Here is a 20,906-nt window from a genome sequence, read left to right on the forward strand (position 1 = left end):
AGTGTAGTCTAGGTCAGTGTTGAATATCTCAGTGTAGTCTAGGTCAGTGTTGAATATCTCAGTGTAGTCTAGGTCAGTGTTGAATATCTCAGTGTAGTCTAGGTCAGTGTTGAATATCTCAGTGTAGTCTCAGGTCAGTGTTGAATATCTCAGTGTAGTCTAGGTCAGTGTTGAATATCTCAGTGTAGTCTAGGTCAGTGTTGAATATCTCAGTGTAGTCTAGGTCAGTGTAGAATATCTGAGTGTTGTCATTGAGTAAAGAGAATATCTGAGTGTTGTCAGTCCAGTCAGTGTAGTATATCTGAGTGTAGTCTAGTCAGTGTAGAATATCTGAGTGTAGTCTAGGTCAGTGTAGAATATCTGAGTGTAGTCTAGGTCAGAGTAGAATATCTGAGTGTAGTCTAGTCAGTGTAGAATATCTGAGTGTAGTCTAGTCAGTGTAGAATATCTGAGTGTAGTCTAGGTCAGTGTAGAATATCTCAGTGTAGTCTAGGTCAGTGTAGAATATCTGAGTGTAGTCTAGTCAGTGTAGAATATCTCAGTGTAGTCTAGTCAGTGTAGAATATCTGAGTGTAGTCTAGGTCAGTGTAGTATATCTGAGTGTAGTCTAGGTCAGTGTTGAATATCTGAGTGTAGTCTAGGTCAGTGTAGAATATCTGAGTGTAGTCTAGGTCAGTGTAGAATATCTGAGTGTAGTCTAGGTCAGTGTAGAATATCTGAGTGTAGTCTAGGTCAGTGTTGAATATCTCAGTGTAGTCTAGGTCAGTGTAGAATATCTGAGTGTAGTCTAGTCAGTGTAGAATATCTGAGTGTAGTCTAGTCAGTGTAGAATATCTCAGTGTAGTCTAGGTCAGTGTAGAATATCTGAGTGTAGTCTAGGTCAGTGTAGAATATCTGAGTGTAGTCTAGGTCAGTGTAGAATATCTGAGTGTAGTCTAGGTCAGTGTAGAATATCTGAGTGTAGTCTAGGTCAGTGTAGAATATCTCAGTGTAGTCTAGGTCAGTGTAGAATATCTGAGTGTAGTCTAGGTCAGTGTAGAATATCTGAGTGTAGTCTAGGTCAGTGTAGAATATCTGAGTGTAGTCTAGTCAGACTCAAACCTCCCATTGTCCCTGAGAACAGAACAGATCTCTCATTGGGATGCACAGCTTGGGTCATTACCACACATTCTATCACCGTACCTGCCTCGTCGTTATGAGATAAAGAATTTATCAGAAGTGCTGAAATGGAAAATCAACACAAAAAAGGATGTAATTTTTTTTTCTCATTCCTCTCCATTGAAAGTGATTGGTTTTCCATCAGATGCTTTTAGTGGCAAACTGCTCACCACTGGAAGTGGACTGTAGGGAGGCCGTCACGCCTGGTGAATCTAAGACGAGGTCATCACGCCCTGGTGAATCTAAGACGAGGAGTCACGCCCTGGTGAATCTAAGACGAGGACTTCACGCCCTGGTGAATCTAAGACGAGGCAGTCACGCCTGGTGAATCTAAGACGAGGACTTCACGCCCTGGTGAATCTAAGACGAGGACGTCACGCCCTGGTGAATCTAAGACGAGGACTTCACGCCCTGGTGAATCTAAGACGAGGTCATCACGCCCTGGTGAATCTAAGACGAGGACATCACGCCCTGGTGAATCTAAGACGAGGTCATCACGCCCTGGTGAATCTAAGACGAGGTCATCACGCCTTGGTGAATCTAAGACGAGGTCATCACGCCTTGGTGAATCTAAGATGAGGACTTCACGCCCTGGTGAATCTAAGACGAGGTCGTCACGCCCTGGTGAATCTAAGACGAGGACGTCACGCCCTGGTGAATCTAAGACGAGGACGTCACGCCCTGGTGAATCTAAGACGAGGCCGTCATGCCCTGGTGAATCTAAACGAGGACATCACGCCCTGGTGAATCTAAGACGAGGTCATCACGCCCTGGTGAATCTAAGACGAGGACTTCACGCCCAGGTGAATCTAAGACGAGGACATCACGCCCTGGTGAATCTAAGACGAGGCCGTCACGCCCTGGTGAATCTAAGACGAGGTCATCACGCCCTGGTGAATCTAAGACGAGGCAGTCACGCCCTGGTGAATCTAAGACGAGGCCGTCACGCCCTGGTGAATCTAAGACGAGGACGTCACGCCCTGGTGAATCTAAGACGAGGCAGTCACGCCTGGTGAATCTAAGACGAGGGCATCACGCCTGGTGAATCTAAGACGAGGCAGTCACGTCCTGGTGAATCTAAGACGAGGACATCACGCCCTGGTGAATCTGAGACGAGGCAGTCACGCCCCGGTGAATATAAGACGAGGCCGTCACGCCTGGTGAATCTAAGACGAGGACGTCACGCCCTGGTGAATCTAAGACGAGGCCGTCACGCCCTGGTGAATCTAAGACGAGGACATCACGCCCTGGTGAATCTAAGACGGGACTTCACGCCCTGGTGAATCTAAGACGAGGACTTCACGCCTGGTGAATCTAAGACGAGGCCGTCACGCCCGGTGAATCTAAGACGAGCGAGAGAGGAGAGAAAGGAAACAAATAAACCCTGCAAAAAGCAGCACTATTCTGAGTAATGAAGCTGTGGGAGTAAATTGAACCGAAGGCCAAAGTTGTACTGTGTGTTTGAGACAGGTTCAGACTGAGTAATGAAGCTGTGGGGCGACAGGAGATCAAGCTTATAGCCACACGGAGGAGCTTTGCACCGATACAGCCCAGCTTACCATCGTTTAAAAGGAAGGGGGAGGAAACACTAGCATTTTCACTTCACTCCCCTCGCAGGCAAAGGCAGAGGGGGATTACCTGAACCGCCGAGGACTGAGTCCACAATGGAAACCTATTCCCTACATAGTGACCGGCCATGGGCCACTACACAGGGAGTAAGGAGACATTTGGGAGGCCGACGAGGAGTCCTAACGCCAGGGAGGTTTGTCTGACACTTCAGAGGAGAACACTAACAGACTGTCTGTCTGCAGCGATATGATTCACAGGATAACAGACTGTCTGTCTGCAGCGATATGATTCACAGGATAACAGACTGTCTGTCTGCAGCGATATGATTCACAGGATAACAGACTGTCTGTCTGCAGCGATATGATTCACAGGATAACAGACTGTCTGTCTGCAGCGATATGATTCACAGGATAACAGACTGTCTGTCTGCAGCGATATGATTCACAGGATAACAGACTGTCTGCAGCGATATGATTCACAGGAAAACTGTCTGTCTGTCTGCAGCGATATGATTCACAGGATAACAGACTGTCTGTCTGCAGCGATATGATTCACAGGATAACAGACTGTCTGTCTGCAGTGATATGATTCACAGGATAACAGACTGTCTGCAGCGATATGATTCACAGGATAACAGACTGTCTGTCTGCAGCGATATGATTCACAGGATAACAGACTGTCTGTCTGCAGTGATATGATTCACAGGATAACAGACTGTCTGTCTGCAGCGATATGATTCACAGGATAACAGACTGTCTGTCTGTAGTGATATGATTCACAGGATAACAGACTGTCTGTCTGCAGTGATATGATTCACAGGATAACAGACTGTCTGTCTGCAGCGATATGATTCACAGGATAACAGACTGTCTGTCTGCAGCGATATGATTCACAGGATAACAGACTGTCTGTCTGCAGCGATATGATTCACAGGATAACAGACTGTCTGTCTGCAGCGATATGATTCACAGGATAACAGACTGTCTGTCTGTAGCGATATGATTCACAGGATAACAGACTGTCTGTCTGTAGAGATATGATTCACAGGATAACAGACTGTCTGTCTGCAGCGATATGATTCACAGGATAACAGACTGTCTGTCTGCAGTGATATGATTCACAGGATAACAGACTGTCTGTCTGCAGCGATATGATTCACAGGATAACAGACTGTCTGTCTGCAGCGATATGATTCACAGGATAACAGACTGTCTGTCTGCAGCGATATGATTCACAGGATAACAGACTGTCTGTCTGCAGCGATATGATTCACAGGATAACAGACTGTCTGTCTGCAGCGATATGATTCACAGGATAACAGACTGTCTGTCTGCAGCGATATGATTCACAGGATAACAGACTGTCTGTCTGCAGCGATATGATTCACAGGATAACAGACTGTCTGCAGCGATATGATTCACAGGATAACAGACTGTCTGTCTGCAGCGATATGATTCACAGGATAACAGACTGTCTGTCTGTAGCGATATGATTCACAGGATAACAGACTGTCTGTCTGCAGCGATATGATTCACAGGATAACAGACTGTCTGTCTGCAGTGATATGATTCACAGGATAACAGACTGTCTGCAGCGATATGATTCACAGGATAACAGACTGTCTGTCTGCAGCGATATGATTCACAGGATAACAGACTGTCTGTCTGCAGCGATATGATTCACAGGATAACAGACTGTCTGTCTGTAGTGATATGATTCACAGGATAACAGACTGTCTGTCTGCAGCGATATGATTCACAGGATAACAGACTGTCTGTCTGCAGCGATATGATTCACAGGATAACAGGCTGTCTGTCTGCAGCGATATGATTCACAGGATAACAGACTGTCTGCAGTGATATGATTCACAGGATAACAGACTGTCTGTCTGCAGCGATATGATTCACAGGATAACAGACTGTCTGTCTGCAGCGATATGATTCACAAGACAACAGACTGTCTGTATGCAGCGATATGATTCACAGGATAACAGACTGTCTGTCTGCAGTGATATGATTCACAGGATAACAGACTGTCTGCAGCGATATGATTCACAGGATAACAGACTGTCTGTCTGCAGCGATATGATTCACAGGATAACAGACTGTCTGTCTGCAGTGATATGATTCACAGGATAACAGACTGTCTGTCTGCAGCGATATGATTCACAGGATAACAGACTGTCTGTCTGCAGTGATATGATTCACAGGATAACAGACTGTCTGTCTGCAGTGATATGATTCACAGGATAACAGACTGTCTGTCTGCAGCGATATGATTCACAGGATAACAGACTGTCTGTCTGCAGCGATATGATTCACAGGATAACAGACTGTCTGTCTGCAGCGATATGATTCACAGGATAACAGACTGTCTGTCTGCAGCGATATGATTCACAGGATAACAGACTGTCTGTCTGTAGCGATATGATTCACAGGATAACAGACTGTCTGTCTGCAGCGATATGATTCACAGGATAACAGACTGTCTGTCTGCAGCGATATGATTCACAGGATAACAGACTGTCTGTCTGCAGTGATATGATTCACAGGATAACAGACTGTCTGTCTGCAGTGATATGATTCACAGGATAACAGACTGTCTGTCTGCAGCGATATGATTCACAGGATAACAGACTGTCTGCAGCGATATGATTCACAGGATAACAGACTGTCTGTCTGCAGCGATATGATTCACAGGATAACAGACTGTCTGTCTGCAGCGATATGATTCACAGGATAACAGACTGTCTGTCTGCAGCGATATGATTCACAGGATAACAGACTGTCTGCAGCGATATGATTCACAGGATAACAGGCTGTCTGTCTGCAATATGATTCACAGGATAACAGACTGTCTGTCTGCAGCGATATGATTCACAGGATAACAGACTGTCTGTAGTGATATGATTCACAGGATAACAGACTGTCTGTCTGTAGTGATATGATTCACAGGATAACAGACTGTCTGCAGTGATATGATTCACAGGATAACAGACTGTCTGTCTGCAGCGATATGATTCACAGGATAACAGACTGTCTGTCTGCAGCGATATGATTCACAGGATAACAGACTGTCTGTCTGCAGCGATATGATTCACAGGATAACAGACTGTCTGTCTGCAGCGATATGATTCACAGGATAACAGACTGTCTGTCTGCAGCGATATGATTCACAGGATAACAGACTGTCTGTCTGCAGCGATATGATTCACAGGATAACAGACTGTCTGTCTGTAGTGATATGATTCACAGGATAACAGACTGTCTGTCTGCAGCGATATGATTCACAGGATAACAGACTGTCTGTCTGCAGCGATATGATTCACAGGATAACAGACTGTCTGTCTGCAGCGATATGATTCACAGGATAACAGACTGTCTGTCTGCAGCGATATGATTCACAGGATAACAGACTGTCTGTCTGTAGCGATATGATTCACAGGATAACAGACTGTCTGTCTGCAGCGATATGATTCACAGGATAACAGACTGTCTGTCTGCAGCGATATGATTCACAGGATAACAGACTGTCTGTCTGCAGCGATATGATTCACAGGATAACAGACTGTCTGTCTGTAGTGATATGATTCACAGGATAACAGACTGTCTGTCTGCAGCGATATGATTCACAGGATAACAGACTGTCTGTCTGCAGCGATATGATTCACAGGATAACAGGCTGTCTGTCTGTAGTGATATGATTCACAGGATAACAGACTGTGTCTGTAGTGATATGATTCACAGGATAACAGACTGTCTGTCTGCAGCGATATGATTCACAGGATAACAGACTGTCTGTCTGCAGCGATATGATTCACAGGATAACAGACTGTCTGTCTGCAGCGATATGATTCACAGGATAACAGACTGTCTGTCTGCAGCGATATGATTCACAGGATAACAGACTGTCTGTCTGCAGCGATATGATTCACAGGATAACAGACTGTCTGTCTGCAGCGATATGATTCACAGGATAACAGACTGTCTGTCTGCAGCGATATGATTCACAGGATAACAGACTGTCTGTCTGCAGCGATATGATTCACAGGATAACAGACTGTCTGTCTGCAGCGATATGATTCACAGGATAACAGACTGTCTGTCTGCAGCGATATGATTCACAGGATAACAGACTGTCTGTCTGCAGCGATATGATTCACAGGATAACAGACTGTCTGTAGCGATATGATTCACAGGATAACAGACTGTCTGTAGCGATATGATTCACAGGATAACAGACTGTCTGTCTGCAGCGATATGATTCACAGGATAACAGACTGTCTGCAGCGATATGATTCACAGGATAACAGACTGTCTGTCTGCAGTGATATGATTCACAGGATAACAGACTGTCTGTCTGCAGCGATATGATTCACAGGATAACAGACTGTCTGTCTGCAGTGATATGATTCACAAGACAACAGACTGTCTGCAGCGATATGATTCACAGGATAACTGACTGTCTGCAGTGATATGATTCACAGGATAACAGACTGTCTGTAGCGATATGATTCACAGGATTTGAAGTCGTCTGTTTTAAGGCGTTAGAACAGCTGGCTTGATAGTATTCATGAACAATACGCACGGTTAAATTAAAATGTTATAGACCCACAGAGACCACACCTCTGACATCAAATTCAAATGAAGCCATCCCAGGCCTCTCGAAGCAGTATAGTGTCCAAGCCGCTTGTGGACCCTGGTCAAAAGGACTGCACTGTGAAGGGAAGAGGCTGCGATTAGGGACGCAGCCCTGTATTTCATTCGATTGCTTTCTCCTTTCTGCCTTAAAGCGGTCTCCGTTTGCATCTCATCAGTCTGCAGCACACGGCCACACACCCTCAGAAGCACCGGTCAATTATACAACAGCGCTTAAAGGAAGGAAGGAGGGAGGGAGGGAGGTAGGGAGTGAGGAAGGAGGGATGTAGGGAGTGAGGAAGGAGGGATGTAGGGAGTGAGGAAGGAGGGATGTAGGGAGTGAGGAAGGAGGGAGGTAGGGAGTGAGGAAGGAGGAGGGAGGTAGGGAGTGAGGAAGGAGGGAGGTAGGGAGTGAGGAAGGAAGGAAGGAGGTAGGGAGTGAGGAAGGAAGGAGGGAGGTAGGGAGTGAGTGAGGAAGGAAGGAGGGAGGGAGGTAGGGAGTGAGGAAGGAAGGAAGGAAGGAGGGAGGAAGGAGGAAGGAAGGAGGGAGGGAGGTAGGGAGTGAGGAAGGAAGGAAGGAGGGAGTGGGAGGAAGGAGGAAGGAGGTTGGAGGTAGGGAGTGAGGAAGGAAGGAAGGAAGGAAGGAAGGAGGGAGGGAGGTAGGGAGTGAGGAAGGAGGGATGTAGGGAGTGAGGAAGGAGGGATGTAGGGAGTGAGGAAGGAGGGAGGTAGGGAGTGAGGAAGGAGGGAGGTAGGGAGTGAGGAAGGAGGAAGGAAGGAAGGAGGGATGTAGGGAGTGAGGAAGGAGGAAGGAAGGAAGGAGGGAGTGAGGAAGGAGGGATGTAGGGAGTGAGGAAGGAGGAAGGAGGGAGGTAGGGAGTGAGGAAGGAGGGATGTAGGGAGTGAGGAAGGAGGGAGGTAGGGAGTGAGGAAGGAGGAAGGAAGGAGGGAGTGAGGAAGGAGGGATGTAGGGAGTGAGGAAGGAGGAAGGAAGGAGGGAGTGAGGAAGGAGGGATGTAGGGAGTGAGGAAGGAGGAAGGAGGGAGGTAGGGAGTGAGGAAGGAGGGATGTAGGGAGTGAGGAAGGAGGAAGATGTAGGGAGTGAGGAAGGAGGGATGTAGGGAGTGAGGAAGGAGGGATGTAGGGAGTGAGGAAGGAGGGAGGTAGGGAGTGAGGAAGGAGGGAGGCAAGGAGTGAGGATGGAGGGATGTAGGGAGTGAGGAAGGAGGCTATTTAACCTTTATTAAACTTGGCAAGTCAGTTAAGAACAAATTCTTATTTTCAATAACGGCCTCCCAGGGAACAGTGGGTTCACTGCCTCGTTCAGGGGCAGAACGACAGATTTGTACCTTGTCAGGTTGGGGACTTAATCTAGCAACCTTCCGGTAACTGACCCAACACTCGAACCACCAGGCTACCTGTCTCCCCCTCTAACCAACAGGCTACCTGCCTCCCCCTCTAACCACCAGGCTACCTGCCTCCCCCCCCTCTAACCACCAGGCTACCTGCCTCCCCCCTCTAACCACCAGGCTACCTGCCTCCCCCCCTCTAACCACCAGGCTACCTGCCTCCCCCTCTAACCACCAGGCTACCTGCCTCCCCCTCTAACCACTAGGCTTCTAACCACTAGGCTACCTGCCCCCCCCCCTCTAACCACTAGGATTCTAACCACTAGGCGTCTAACCACAAGGCTATCTGCCTCCCCCTCTAACCACTCGGCTTCTAACCTCTAGGCTTCTAACCACTAGGCTTCTAACCACTAGGCTTCTAACCACTAGGCTTCTAACTTTGTAAGTCGCTCTGGATAAGAGCGTCTGCCAAATGACTTAAATGTAAATGTAAATCTAACCACTAGGCTTCTAACCACTAGGCTTCTAACCACTAGGCTTCTAACCACTAGGCTTCTAACCACTAGGCTTCTAACCACTAGGCTACCTGCCTCCCCCTTCTAACCACTAGGCTTCTAACCACTAGGCTACCTGCCTCCCCCTCTAACCACTAGGCTTCTAACCACTAGGCTTCTAACCACTAGGCTTCTAACCACCAGGCTTCTAACCACCAGGCTTCTAACCACCAGGCTTCTAACCACTAGGCTACCTGCCTCCCCCTCTAACCACTAGGCTTCTAACCACTAGGCTTCTAACCACTAGGCTTCTAACCACTAGGCTACCTGCCCCCCCCCTCTCTAACCACTAGGCTACCTGCCCCCCCTCTAACCACTAGGCTTCTAACCACTAGGCGTCTAACCACAAGGCTATCTGCCTCCCCCTCTAACCACTCGGCGTCTAACCACTGGTGTCTAACCACTCGGCTTCTAACCACCCGGCTTCTAACCACTGGCTACCTGCCCCCCCCCCCTAACCACTCGGCTTCTAACCACTCGGCTTCTAACCACTGGCTTCTAACCACTACACTAGGTAAACCACTAGGTAATCCACTAGGTAATCCACTAGGTAAACCACTAGGTAAACCACTAAGCTTCTAACCACTAGGTAAACCACTAGGTAAACCACTCTGCTTCTAACCACTAGGTAAACCACTCTGCTTCTAACCACTAGGTAAACCACTAGGTAAACCACTAGGTAAACCACTAGTGAAATAGGAGCTCTGTCGGTCCACTAGGTAAACCACTAGTGAAATGGGAGCTCTGTCGATCCACTAGGTAAACCACTAGTGAAATGGGAGCTCTGTCGATCCACTAGGTAAACCACTAGTGAAATGGGAGCTCTGTCGATCCACTAGGTAAACCACTAGGTAAACCACTAGTGAAATAGGAGCTCTGTCGGTCCACTAGGTAAACCACTAGGTAAACCACTAGGTAAACCACTAGTGAAATAGGAGCTCTGTCGGTCCACTAGGTAAACCACTAGGTAAACCACTAGGTAAACCACTAGTGAAATGGGAGCTCTGTCGGTCCACTAGGTAAACCACTAGGTAAACCACTAGGTAAACCACTAGTGAAATAGGAGCTCTGTCGGTCCACTAGGTAAACCACTAGGTAAACCACTAGGTAAACCACTCTGCTTCTAACCACTAGGTAAACCACTAGGTAAACCACTAGTGAAATGGGAGCTCTGTTGATCCCCACAAGGACAGTACAACATATATGATGTGTGTGTAGGGCATCCAACCGAATCTGATTTGAAGCTTGTTCTGAATCGCATGGTCTTTTCCCCATACTAAACTCCAAACCACGTAATTACTTCCTCAGGAAAGACGTTCTACAGAGCAAGTCAAAACATACCGATATCTAGGAGTATCTGGGAGTTTGGGTGGACGACAAGTTTACCTTTTATCATGCCATGTCGAGAACCTTGTCATGGAAACTCAAAGCTGCGTATTGGGTTTTATAACCGGCACAAATATTGGTTTTTCCTTTGTCCACAAGGAAGGAGTTGATTCGATGTACGTTTCTCTCTTTATTGGCACGACGGTGATACTATTTTACGTACAGGTCTCCAGCTCTGAACTGGACGGCTCCGTTCTCCGTATGGTGCAGCCCGACATTTTTAAATCACCAGTCAGAGACGTCCAAACTCACCGTTGTGATTCTCCACCAGCGCTGTCCGATGACAACACCGGCAACAGGTCAAAAACACAGGTACATTGTCATTGTTATGTTCTCTAGAAGGCCATTTTATCGAGAAGGCCATTTTCTCTAGAAGGCAATTTTTATCTATCCTTTCTTCTCAAAGGCCATTTTATTTAGAAGGCCATTTTATCTAGAAGGCCATGTTATCTATCCTTTCTTCTAGAAGGCCATTTTATTTAGAAGGCCATTTTATCTAGAAGGCCATTTTATCTACTCTTTCTTCTAGAAGCCCATTTTATCTAGAAGGCCATTTTATCTATCCTTTTTCTAGAAGGCCATTTTATCTAGAAGGCCATTTTATCTAGAAGGCGATTTTATCTAGAAGCCCATTTTATCTAGAAGGCCATTTTATCTAGAAGGCCATTTTATCTAGAAGGCCATTTTATCTATCCTTTCTTCTAGAAGGCCATTTTATCTAGAAGGCCATGTTATCTATCCTTTCTTCTAGAAGGCCATGTTATCTAGAAGGCCATTTTATCTACCCTTTCTTCTAGAAGGCCATGTTATCTATCCTTTCTTCTAGAAGGCCATTTTATCTAGAAGGCCATGTTATCTAAAAGGCCATGTTATCTATCCTTTCTTCTAGAAGGCCATGTTATCTAGAAGGCCATGTTATCTATCCTTTCTTCTAGAAGGCCATGTTATCTAGAAGGCCATGTTATCTATCCTTTCTTCTAGAAGGCCATGTTATCTAGAAGGCCATTTTATCTATCCTTTCTTCTAGAAGGCCATGTTATCTAGAAGGCCATGTTATCTATCCTTTCTTCTAGAAGGCCATTTTATCTAGAAGGCAATGTTATCTATCCTTTCTTCTAGCTGGAAATAAGAACACATACAAGCTCAGAGCTCATTCATGTTGGATGCTAAGAGTCATGAAAATTAGAAAACAGAATGGAAAAAGGCCCTTTCATTACTCAGTCTCCCGGTGTTGGAGTTCCCTCCATGCCAACCTACAGCTACACCACCTGGTGTTGGAGTTCCCTCCACGCCAACCTACAACTACACCACCTGGTGTTGGAGTTCCCTCCACGCCAACCTACAGCTACACCACCTGGTGTTGGAGTTCCCTCCACGCCAACCTACAGCTACACCACCTGGTGTTGGAGTTCCCTCCACGCCAACCTACAGCTACACCACCTGGTGTTGGAGTTCCCTCCACGCCAACCTACAGCTACACCACCTGGTGTTGGAGTTCCCTCCACGCCAACCTACAGCTACACCACCTGGTGTTGGTGTTCCCTCCACGCCAACCTACAACTACACCACCTGGTGTTGGAGTTCCCTCCACGCCAACCTACAGCTACACCACCTGGTGTTGGAGTTCCCTCCACGCCAACCTACAACTACACCACGCCAACCTACAGCTACACCACCTGGTGTTGGAGTTCCCTCCACGCCAACCTACAACTACACAACGCCAACCTACAGCTACACCACCTGGTGTTGGAGTTCCCTCCACGCCAACCTACAACTACACCACCTGATGTTGGAGTTCCTCCACGCCAACCTACAACTACACCACCTGGTGTTGGAGTTCCCTCCACGCCAACCTACAGCTACACCAGTGCACTACTTTAGACCAGAGCCCTATAGAACCATATTCCCTATATAGTCTACTAAATTTGAAACCCATAGGGCTCTGGTGAAAAAAGTAGTGCACTATATAGGGAATAGGGTGCCACAGGGCTCTGGTGAAAAAGTAGTGCACTATATAGGGAATAGGGTTCAATAGGGCTCTGGTCTAAAGTAGTGCACTACATTGGGAATAGGGTTCCATAGGGCTCTGGTCTAAAGTAGTGCACCATATAGGGAATAGGGTTCTATAGGGCTCTGGTCTAAAGTAGTGCACTATATAGGGAATAGGGTTCTATTTGGGACGTCGTCAACGTCCTCAGAGTTTCGCATCGCTGACTGAAACCCCCAGCCGTAGGCTCCAACGCACTGAGACGTCGAGCGTGTTCGCCACGTGTGCATGTGGCTAATCGTGAGTGACTGAGCGAAGGAACGAGAGAAAGAGACAGACAGACAGAGAGAGAGAGAAGAGACAGACAGAGAGTGGGGAAAAGGAAAGAACTCTAAATACCTTTTAATTTTAAATACCTTTAAAACTTTTAATGGCAAAGACATTACACTGAAAGTGTTTGAATTAGGGGATAATAAAAGCTTTAGCTGTTAAGAAGGTCAGTATTTCTCTGGTTTTAAGACGGGGGAAGGGGGGGGGGATAACGCAAGACGTTCAGTCCTCAATTACCTGGTTCTCATCCCTGTAATTTAAACCCCTTCTGCGGGAAGCAGAACCCATTGCCTGTACACCCCTTAAGACGTGCGCCTCCCCTCACCCCCCCCCCTCTCCCAAAATAAAATCCGGGTCCCCTGAACTTTTAGACAGTTAAAGATTTCGAGGCTGACTTCAACACACACAAAGAGAGAACGGTGGTAGCACTTAGCGTACCATAAAAATGTCAAGTAGTTTCATAAAATACAAAAATCTCCAAGAGGGAGGTTGCCTCTGAGGCTGTGGTACAGACACCTCTTATCTGCTGGCATTAACAGATCATGCAGCGATCTAAACCGGTTTTAGTGGGCTGTGATGGATCGTTTTAATACTGCTCTGGGATCAGGCTCAGGGCAGGAGAGGAGACATATCGACCAACCAGGGGGAATCTGTAGATATATTGACACAGAATCTGTAATGAAGCTGACATTTAAGATGAGCCGGTTAATAGTGTTTTTGTCTTCCAGGAGGAGATGGAGAGGATGGTGGGTGATATTACAGGAGGAGATGGAGAGGATGGTGGGTGATATTACAGGAGGATATGGAGAGGATGGTGGGTGTTATTACAGGAGGATGGTGGGTGACATTATAGGAGGAGATGGAAAGGATGGTGGGTGATATTACAGGAGGAGATGGAGAGGATGGTGGGTGATATTACAGGAGGAGATGGAAAGGATGGTGGGTGATATTACAGGAGGAGATGGAGAGGATGGTGGGTGATATTACAGGAGGAGATGGAGAGGATGGTGGGTGTTATTACAGGAGGAGATGGAGAGGATGGTGGGTGATATTACAGGAGGAGATGGAGAGGATGGTGGGTGATATTACAGGTGGAGATGGAGAGGATGGTGGGTGATATTACAGGAGGAGATGGAGAGGATGGTGGGTGATATTACAGGAGGAGATGGAGAGGATGGTGGGTGTTATTACAGGAGGAGATGGAGAGGATGGTGGGTGTTATTACAGGCGGAGATGGAGAGGATGGTGGGTGATATTACAGGAGGAGATGGAGAGGATGATGGGTGATATTACAGGAGGAGATGGAGAGGATGGTGGGTGATATTACAGGAGGAAATGGAGAGGATGGTGGGTGATATTACAGGAGGAGATGGAGAGGATGGTGGGTGTTATTACAGGAGGAGATGGAGAGGATGGTGGGTGATATTACAGGAGGATGGTGGGTGATATTACAGGAGGATATGGAGAGGATGGTGGATGATATTACAGGAGGAGATGGAGAGGATGGTGGGTGATATTACAGGAGGAGATGGAGAGGATGGTGGGTGATATTACAGGAGGAGATGGAGAGGATGGTGGGTGTTATTACAGGAGGAGATGGAGAGGATGGTGGGTGATATTACAGGAGGATGGTGGGTGATATTACAGGAGGAGATGGAGAGGATGGTGGATGATATTACAGGAGGAGATGGAGAGGATGGTGGGTGATATTACAGGAGGAGATGGAGAGGATGGTGGGTGATATTACAGGAGGAGATGGAGAGGATGGTGGGTGTTATTACAGGAGGAGATGGAGAGGATGGTGGGTGATATTACAGGAGGATGGTGGGTGATATTACAGGAGGATGGTGGGTGATATTACAGGAGGAGATGGAGAGGATGGTGGGTGATATTACAGGAGGAGATGGAGAGGATGGTGGGTGTTATTACAGGAGGATGGTGGGTGATATTACAGGAGGAGATGGAGAGGATGGTGGGTGATATTACAGGAGGAGATGGAGAGGATGGTGGATGATATTACAGGAGGAGATGGAGAGGATGGTGGATGATATTACAGGAGGAGATGGAGAGGATGGTGGGTGATATTACAGGAGGAGATGGAGAGGATGGTGGGTGATATTACAGGAGGATGGTGGGTGTAATTACAGGAGGAGATGGAGAGGATGGTGGGTGATATTACAGGAGGAGATGGAGAGGATGGTGGGTGTTATTACAGGAGGAGATGGAGAGGATGGTGGGTGATATTACAGGAGGAGATGGAGAGGATGGTGGGTGATATTACAGGAGGAGATGGAGAGGATGGTGGGTGTTATTACAGGAGGAGATGGAGAGGATGGTGGGTGATATTACAGGAGGAGATGGAGAGGATGGTGGGTGATATTACAGGAGGAGATGGAAAGGATGGTGGGTGATATTACAGGAGGATGGTGGGTGATATTACAGGAGGAGATGGAGAGGATGGTGGGTGTCATTACAGGAGGAGATAGAGAGGATGGTGTGTGATATTACAGGAGGAGATGGAGAGGATGGTAGGTGATATTACAGGAGGATGGTGGGTGATATCACAGGAGGAGATGGAGAGGATGGTGGGTGATATTACAGGAGGAGATGGAGAGGATGGTGGGTGATATTACAGGAGGATATGGAGAGGATGGAGGGTGATATTACAGGAGGATGGTGGGTGATATTACAGGAGGAGATGGAGAGGATGGTGGGTGTCATTACAGGAGGAGATAGAGAGGATGGTGTGTGATATTACAGGAGGAAATGGAGAGGATGGTGGGTGTCAATACAGGAGGAAATGGAGCTGAGAGGTGAGCGGAGGAGAGGTGGAATGGTAAACCACACTACTAGTCTGAGCGCCCCAGCAGATAATAATAATAAATATAATAATAATAATAATAATAATATATCCCATTTAGCAGACGCTTTTGTCCAAAGCGACTTACAAGTCGGCTGGGGCCACTACTTTTGCATATGGGTGGCCCCAGTGGGAAATGAACCCACGACGCTTGGCGTTGCAAGCGCCATGCTCTACCGACTGAGCCACACAGGACTTCTACACAGATAGCTAGTGACCCACTTCCCAGAGTCTCACAGGTGTCTTGAACGTCCCAATCGGTTCCAAAAGGCAGGTCAACACTCAGTAAAAGCCCTCATAAAAACACAGACGACCCCGAGGCCAGAGATGCTTTCAGTAGCACGGACACGGACGCTCGGCTAGCTACCCTTGAAGAGGCGTACCGGAGGACTTTGAGAAGGACACCAATGGAACACCTCGAAGTGAGGGGGGAGGAGTAAGGGAGGAGGGAGGAGGGGGAGGGGGAGAGTGAGGGGGAGGAGTGAAGGGGCGTGAGGGGGAGGAGTGAGGGGGCGGAGGAGAGTGAAGGGGGAGGAGCGAGGAGTGAGGAGCGAGGGGGAGGGGGGGCGAGGGGGAGGGGGGGGGGGGAGGGGGGCGAGGGGTCAGGGGGCGAGGGGAGCGAGGTGGGCGAGGGGGAGGGGGTGAGGCGAGGGGGCGAGGGGGAGGAGGTGAGGCGAGGGAGGCGAGGGGGGAGGAGGTGAGGCGGGGAGGCGAGGGGGAGGAGGAGAGTGAGGGGACAGGAGTGAAGGGGGAGGAGGAGAGTGAAGTGGGAGGAGGAGAGTGAGGGGGAGGAGTGAGGGGGAGGAGGAGGGGGAGTGAGGGGGAGTGAGGGGGAGTGAGGCGGAGGAGTGAGGGGGTGGAGGAGAGTGAGGAGCGAGGAGGGAAGTGAGGAGCGAGGAGGAGAGTGAGGGGGAGGAGTGAGGGGGGATGGGGGGGTGAGGAGAGTGAGGGGGAGGAGTGAGGGGGATGGGGGGGTGAGGGGGCGTGAGGGGGAGTAGTGAGGAGTAAAAGGGGAGGAGGAGAGTGAGGGGGAGGAGTGAGGGGGCGGAGTGAGGGGGGGGCGGAGGAAGGGGAGGAGTGAGGAGGAAGGGGAGGAGTGAGGAGTGAAGGGGAGGAGTGAAGGGGAGAAGGAGAGTGAGGGGGAGGAGTGAGGGGGCGTGAGGGGGAGGAGGAGAGGGGGCGTGAGGGGGAGGGGGTGAGGAGCGAGGGGGAGGTGTGAGGAGTGAAGGGGGAGGAGGAGAGTGAGGGGGCGTGAGGGGGAGGAGTGAGGTGGCGTGAGGGGGAGGAGTGAGGAGCGAGGGGGAGGTGTGAGGAGCGAGGGGGAGGTGTGAGGAGGAGGAGGAGAGTGAGGGGGAGGAGCGAGGGGGAGGTGTGAGGAGTGAGGGGGAGGGAGAGTGAGGGGGAGGGGAGGAGAGGGGGAGGGGAGGAGAGAGTGGGGGGAGGAGTGAGGGGGGGGAGTGAGGGGGAGGAGAGTGAGGGGGAGGAGAGTGAGGGGGCGGAGGGGGAGGAGTGAGGAGCGAGGGGGAGGAGAGAGTGAGGGGGAGGAGTGAGGGGGAGGAGGAGTGGGGGGAGGAGAGTGAGGGGGAGGAGGAGGGGGAGGAGGAGAGTGAGGGGGAGGAGTGAGGGGGAGTAACAGGAAGGAAGTTGGGGTTTTATTATGGACCAACACAGATGAAGCCTTTCTTTCACTGCAAAATCTGAGCGTCGACATTTATTACAGGGCAGGCAGAGCCAGACAGACAGATAGAGCCAGGGCAGACAGACAGACAGAGCCAGGGCAGACAGACAGACAGACAGACAGAGCCAGGGCAGACAGACAGACAGAGCTAGGCAGACAGAGCCAGGCAGACAGACAGACAGAGCCAGGCAGACAGACAGACAGAGCCAGGCAGGCAGACAGACAGAGCCAGGGCAGACAGACAGACAGAGCCAGGCAGACAGAGCCAGGCAGACAGACAGACAGAGCCAGGCAGACAGACAGAGCCAGGCAGGCAGACAGACAGAGCCAGGCAGGCAGACAGACAGAGCCAGGCAGGCAGACAGACAGAGCCAGGCAGGCAGCCAGGCAGACAGACGGACAGAGCCAGGCAGACAGACAGACACTGAGACAGACAGACAGGACAAAGGCCATGCAGGCAGTAGAAGTGGAGACAGTATTACAATCTCCCCTTTAGTCTACAGGGATGAGTTACCTCAGAAAGCCCTTAAGACAGACACAAAGCTATCAAAATGAAAATGGGCTTCCCAATGACCAACAACAACACATCGCAAGTTTAGTCCCAAACGGCCACTCCTATTCCCCTTAGAAAGTGCACTACTTTCACTCAAAAGCATACAGGAGATCACGACAGGAATAAGGTTGCCATTTGGAAAGCGCCCAGAGGCCTTTGGCGGCCGTTCACCTCAGAGAGAATGTTCTTCAGTTGGTCATTGCTTCACATCTATCCTGCCGTCTGGAGGGTTAAACCCTTTCTCTCTTCGGGGCATAATGACTTTCTGGGGGGGGGGGGGACACCTGGTAGGTTCTGGAGGTGAGAAGGTTTAGTCTAGTAAATGCTGTTTTGATTACTTGGCTGGCGTCCCGCTGGTTCAGGGAATTAATGGCCCGGGCCAACAATGACCCCCGTCGGCCCCCGAAGGGCGCAGTGGAAGGATCGTCCCAAATGGAACCCTATTCCCTATATAGTACACTACTTTAGACCAGAGCCCTATAGAACCATATTCCCTACATAGTGCACTACTTTAGACCAGAGCCCTATGGCACCCTATTCCCTATATAGTGCACTACTTTAGACCAGAGCCCTATGGCACCCTATTCCCTATATAGTGCACTACTTTAGACCAGAGCCCTATAGAAACATATTCCCTATATAGTGCACTACTTTAGACCAGAGCCATATAGAACCCTATTCCCTATATAGTGCATTACTTTAGACCAGAGCCATATAGAACCATATTCCCTATATAGTGCACTACTTTAGACCAGAGCCATATAGAACCATATTCCCTATATAGTGCACTACTTTAGACCAGAGCCATATAGAACCATATTCTCTATATAGTGCACTACTTTAGACCAGAGCCCTATAGAACCATATTCCCTATATAGTGCACTACTTTAGACCAGAGCCCTATAGAACCATATTCCCTATATAGTGCACTACTTTAGACCAGAGTCCTATAGAACCATATTCCCTATATATAGTGCACTACTTTAGACCAGAGCCCTATAGAACCCTATTCCCTATATAGTGCACTACTTTAGACCAGAGCCCTATAGAACCCTATTCCCTATATAGTGCACTACTTTAGACCAGAGCCCTATGGAACCCTATTCCCTATATAGTGCACTACTTTAGACCAGAGCCCTATGGAACCCTATTCCCTATATAGTGCACTACTTTAGACCAGAGCCCTAGTCCAAAACAGTCCACTATAAAAATTGGGAACAGACATTGCATTTCAGAAGCACCCAGAATCTTCCACGATGACGCAGAAAATGGCAGCACTCTGCTATGAACAGCCTTACTGGACTACAGTACTATGGCACTCTGCTATGAACAGCCTTACTGGACTACAGTACTATGGCACTCTGCTATGAACAGCCTTACTGGACTACAGTACTATGGCACTCTGCTATGAACAGCCTTACTGGACTACAGTACTATGGCACTCTGCTATGAACAGCCTTACAGTACTATGGCACTCTGCTATGAACAGCCTTACAGTACTATGGCACTCTGCTATGAACAGCCTTACTGGACTACAGTACTATGGCACTCTGCTATGAACAGCCTTACAGTACTATGGCACTCTGCTATGAACAGCCTTACTGGACTACAGTACTATGGCACTCTGCTATGAACAGCCTTAGAGTACTATGGCACTCTGCTATGAACAGCCTTACAGTACTATGGAACTCTGCTATGAACAGCCATACAGTACTATGGCACTCTGCTATGAACAGCCTTACAGTACTATGGCACTCTGCTATGAACAGCCTTACAGTACTACGGCACTCTGCTATGAACAGCCTTACATGACTACAGTACTATGGCACTCTGCTATGAACAGCCATACAGGACTACAGTACTATGGCACTCTGCTATGAACAGCCTTACTGGACTACAGTACTATGGCACTCTGCTATGAACAGCCTTACAGTACTATGGCACTCTGCTATGAACAGCCTTACAGTACTACAGTACTATGGCACTCTGCTATGAACAGCCTTACTGGACTACAGTACTATGGCACTCTGCTATGAACAGCCTTACAGTACTATGGCACTCTGCTATGAACAGCCTTACAGTACTGTGGCACTCTGCTATGAACAGCCTTACTGGACTACAGTACTATGGCACTCTGCTATGAACAGCCATACAGTACTATGGCACTCTGCTATGAACAGCCTTACAGTACTATGGCACTCTGCTATGAACAGCCTTACAGTACTATGGCACTCTGCTATGAACAGCCTTACAGTACTATGGCACCCTGCTATGAACAGCCTTACAGTACTATGGCACTCTGCTATGAACAGCCTTACAGTACTATGGCACTCTGCTATGAACAGCCTTACTGGACTATGGCACTCTGCTATGAACAGCCTTACTGGACTACAGTACTATGGCACTCTGCTATGAACAGCCTTACAGTACTATGGCACTCTGCTATGAACAGCCTTACAGTACTACAGTACTATGGCACTCTGCTATGAACAGCCTTACAGTACTATGGCACTCTGCTATGAACAGCCTTACAGTACTACAGTACTATGGCACTCTGCTATGAACAGCCTTACTGGACTACAGTACTATGGCACTCTGCTATGAACAGCCTTACAGTACTATGGCACTCTGCTATGAACAGCCTTACAGTACTATGGCACTCTGCTATGAACAGCCTTACTGGACTACAGTACTATGGCACTCTGCTATGAACAGCCTTACAGTATTATGGCACTCTGCTATGAACAGCCTTACTGGACTATGGCACTCTGCTATGAACAGCCTTACTGGACTACAGTACTATGGCACTCTGCTATGAACAGCCTTACAGTACTATGGCACTCTG

Source organism: Oncorhynchus masou, chromosome 7, assembly GCF_036934945.1.
Source record: "Oncorhynchus masou masou isolate Uvic2021 chromosome 7, UVic_Omas_1.1, whole genome shotgun sequence".
In the NCBI taxonomy this organism is placed as follows: domain Eukaryota; kingdom Metazoa; phylum Chordata; class Actinopteri; order Salmoniformes; family Salmonidae; genus Oncorhynchus; species Oncorhynchus masou.